A 5,000-nucleotide genomic window follows, 5' to 3' on the forward strand; every position below is an offset into this window, starting at 1 on the left:
CTATAAACGTTCATGGTTACACATAGTTTTGTGTGTTGGTCTGTTGTACTTCTGGATGGCAATGTTGTGAGTTTCTTAGCCAAGCTCACAGCATGTATATGCAATGTGAACCACATAGCAAAAAGATAGTATGCGCTTGGCTAAGAAGCTCATAACATTGCCATCCGGAAGTATAACGGACCAACACACAAAACTGTGTGTATCCATGAACGTTTATAGTCAGGTTGATACAGTTCAGTGAGCATTACTCATAAACTCGGATGGCAAAATACAATAACAAAGACCCGAGTGACGTCATCTTCGAACTATCTATAGATAGTATGCAGATGACGTCACTCAGGCCTTTGTTATTGTTTTTGCCATCCGCGTTTGTGAGTTGTTCTCACTAAACTGTATTAACCAGACTATAAAATTTCATGGTTACACAGAGTTTGTGTGTTGGTCCGTTATACTTCCGGATGGCAATGATGTGAACTCCTTGGCCAAGCGCATTCTATCTATACCGTGGTTTTAATAAGATGGCAGTGGGTGAGTCAGCGCTTGTTGTTGTACTTGTCTCTGTATGTGTGTAATGTATGTGTTATTGCCTGGTGTGTGCTGTGTGTGAATATTTGTTGGATTGATATGTTATGTGAGTGTGTAATTTTTAAGCCCTCTTCAGTCGCACACTATTATTGATGAATTTTTTTTTTCATTTTGTCCAGATTAAAAAAAAAATACTTCATAAATTTAGATAATTTTAAATGACCTCCAACAGGACAAAAAAAATCATAAAACCAATTTCTTCGGACTCCGGCGTTGAATCCTGGAAACTTTTAAAACAGTATTGAATGTATTTGCTCGTCAAAGTAATCTGTGACTGTTCCCTGTTTTGATTGGACTGTAACAGAACATTTGCAGTGATGGGCACGTGGGACTTTTGCAAACACAAGCCATTGAAGATTGAAGATAAAATGAATGAAGTTCTCGCCTCTCAGAATCTGAAAGGCCCAAAATGTTTGTCGAGTTGGCCTGGCATGATGTTCTCAATTCAGGTACCTGTTGCATTCAAATAAAAGGGTAGTACTGACGTATACTCATTTGCAGGCCTGATAACCCAGTATGTTATGGACTCATTGTTGTAATGAAATGGAAATACGTTTAAACTGACGCAAAATATCGCCAATTACAAAAAATGTTAAATTAGGCCCATAAATGGATTCAATAGTCTGATGTCACGTCGAGCAGCTTGTTTCTAAACAAAGAAAATCGGTACTTTTTACTCCTCATGCCTCTATTGGCCTTTGCAACTAATGGAGATGTCTATAATTAACTTTCCATTTGCTCGAGGTCATTGGTCATACTGCAAAGTGTGCCCAAAATGACCCTCATAGTAAAAAGTGTTCACAGTTTGAGAAATATCCAACATCACAATTGGTTATTTTGCTCAGCATGACTCATGGGTATGTTTACAATTTTCGAAAACACAGCGTCGTGTTTACATTTATAGAGAAATGTCCAATCGTGGTACAGCAACAAATCATGTGATTGATGACTAGGATGGACGAAAACATGATTATAGATCGCTCCCATTGTTGACTGTATCGAAATGCTTTTACCAGAATTTTAAAGTTCATTTTTGTTCTTTATTTTTTTTTTTTTTTTTTGGGGGGGGGGGGGTGTTTTGTTTCGTTTGTTTGTTGTTTTGTTGTTTTGCTGGATTTTTTTTTGTTTGTTTTGTTTTGTTGTATTTTGTTATACAATTTTTACTTTTTAACATGAAAGGAATTATCAAGAAATAAAATTCAGTGATATTTCACTGGTATAGATAGTATGCGCCTGGCTATCTTGCTATCTGGAAATATATCTGACCAACACACAAAACACTGTGTCACCATGATCGTTTATAGTCTGGATAATACCGTTTAATAAGAATTACTCATAAAGGCGGATGACACAAAACAATAACAAAGACCTTATTGACGTCAACTTCGAACTATCAATACGTCAGAAAAGGCCAATTATTGCTTTAAAACATCAGCCGTTGTTGAAATTCATATTTCCACTAAAGTCAAACTTCATTGCTTTTTATAACTTTTACAAATTGTGAAGACCTGTCACTTACAGGTGCCTATCGATGTTATAGAAGCTGTGCGCTTGGCTAAGAAACTCACAACATTGCCATCCTGAAATATGACGGATCAACACACAAATTATGTGTAGCCATGAACTTTTATAGTCTGGTCATTGCAGTTTAATGAGAATTGCTCATAAACAGTGATGACAAAAAACAATAACAAAGACCTGAGTGATGCCAACATCGTTCTGTCTATATAGAAGGAACGAAATAGATGTCACTCAGCTCTTGATTTTTAGCCAGTCATTTTAACGGTTAGTTTTCACTAAATTTTACCAATCACACTATAATAAACGTTTAAGGTTACACATACTTTTGTGTGTTGGTACCGTAATCCAGCTGGCGGATGTTGTGAGTATATCACTTAAACGCATAACATCAATACCAAGGATTAAACTACCTTGCATGCGTTTTGTATTAACAAGGGACGCAATCCTTTTAATCTGTATCGTTTCACTTAAATATTGAGTTATTTCCCTTGTCAATAAAGGCAAAAACAAGGTAGAGGACATTTAAATCAAATATAATATGAACAATCAATTCTGCCATGTCAATGGGAGCGTTATTTATTCATGTTTTCGTCTAACCGAATCATCAATCACATGATTTGTTGATGTCCAATGATTGAATCTTTCCTAACAAATGTAAACAGACTGCTTTATAGATAGAACGAAGTTGAGGTCAATCAATACCACTAGGGTCATTTAAATCAATCAAAGTTTGAAGGACGAATTTTCTGGCCAAATGTTTTAACTCTCTCCTTACCAGCCTTTTTTAGAAACTTCCACGAAAATTCACACCCACCCAACACAAAAATACTTTTCTTACTCAAACAAAAAAGTAATAAGTACAGTCTATACAGAATGTCGTTCAGCAAAAAGAGCTCTACAACACAGTGTTTAGTATTTTATATAGCTGTAATTAAAGCATTTCTTTACATTTTGGGATGTGCAAGAGAAATCAAAATGAGACAATTGTCGGTTGTATCGTAACGAATGTGACGATTTTCCTATGGTTGGTAGGGAGAGGGTTAATTTGTGTTTTTTCCAGAAGACGGTTGTTAACTGGTTAAAAATAATATTTTTTGCACTCTGAACTCTATCAAAAGCATAATTCATACAGTGAGTTTTGAAGAGAAAAAAAAAAACAACAGGTGTTTCTTTTTTTACGAAACCCGCCGAAACCCATAGTCCCAGGTTCACTCCCCACTAGTGTACATTTCCCTGAGTCCCTGGTTCACTCACCACTGCTGCCTACTTCCCATAAATTTGTCGGGTTTCGTCAGGTTTCGGCGGGCTTCGTAAAAAAGAAACACCGAAAAACAAAAACGATACGTGAAAGCAGCTGCCGGTTGAAGAGCACTAATTCCTATCATTGCTCAATGAATCATCTGAGTAGTAGGTACTCATTTATTTGTAAAACTAGAATTGAATTCTCCAAAGAGATCAGATAGAATCATCTGAGTAGTAGGTACTCTTTTATTTGTAAAACTAGAATTGAATTCTCCAAAGAGATCAGATAGAATCATCTGAGTAGTAGGTACTCTTTTATTTGTAAAACCAGAATTGAATTCTCCAAAGAGATCAGATAGAATCATCTGAGTAGTAGGTACTCTTTTATTTGTAAAACTAGAATCGAATTCTCCAAAGAGATCAGATAGATTCATCTGAGTAGTAGGTACTCTTTTATTTGTAAACTAGAATTGAATTCTCCAAAGAGATCAGATAGAATCATCTGAGTAGTAGGTACTCTTTTATTTGTAAAACTAGAATCGAATTCTCCAAAGAGATCAGATAGAATCATCTGAGTAGTAGGTACTCTTTTATTTGTAAAACTGGAATCGAATTCTCCAAAGAGATCAGATAGAATCATCTGAGTAGTAGGTACTCTTTTATTTGTAAAACTAGAATCGAATTCCAAAAGAGATCAGACAACATACTGCCTCTTACTCACCTCCACACCCGCAATCAGCCAGCTAAAACTGTGACGTCCTCCGACTAAACGCCTTTTAAAACATTTTAGCACGTTAACCAGGGTCATTTAAATAAATCAAAATTAGAAGGACGAGTTTTCTGCCCAAATGATTTAATACATGTTTTTTAAACAGAGTACTACAGTTAAATGGATATAAATAAGACTTTGCACTCTAATCTCTATCAACAGCATAATTTATACACTGATGATTTAATACATGTTTTTTAAACAGAGTACTACAGTTAAATGGATATAAATAAGACTTTGCACTCTAATCTCTATCAACAGCATAATTTATACACTGAGTTTTGGAGAGAGAAAAAAACGGTTGTTTCTTTTTATGAAACCCGCCATAACCATTGGTCCCAGGTTCACTCCCCACTGGTGTACACTTCCCTGAGGCCCTGGTTCACTACCCACTGTTGCCTACTTCTTTGTCGGTTTCGGCTGATTTCGTAAAAAAGAAACATATTATATATTTATATATATTTATTTATTTATTTTTTTAATTTATTATTATTAAAAAAAAAAAAATTAAAGCTCTTTGAGGTTTCGAGGAAAGGCGTTATATAAATATGATGATGATGATGATGATGAATTATTATTATTATTATTATTATTATTATATTATTATTATTATTTATTATTATTATATTATTATTATTATTATTATTATTATTTATTATTATTTTATTATTATTATTATTAATTATTATTATTATTATTATTATCATTATCATTATTATTATTATTAATTATTATTATTATTATTATTATTATTATTATTATTATTATTATTATTATCATTATCATTATTATTATTATTATTATTAATTATTATTATTATTATTATTATTATTATTATTATTATTATTATTATTATTATTATTATATTATTATTTATTGTTTA

Source organism: Berghia stephanieae, chromosome 8, assembly GCF_034508935.2.
Source record: "Berghia stephanieae isolate SIO BIC M18660-M18661 chromosome 8, UCSD_Bste_1.3, whole genome shotgun sequence".
In the NCBI taxonomy this organism is placed as follows: Eukaryota; Metazoa; Mollusca; class Gastropoda; order Nudibranchia; family Aeolidiidae; genus Berghia; species Berghia stephanieae.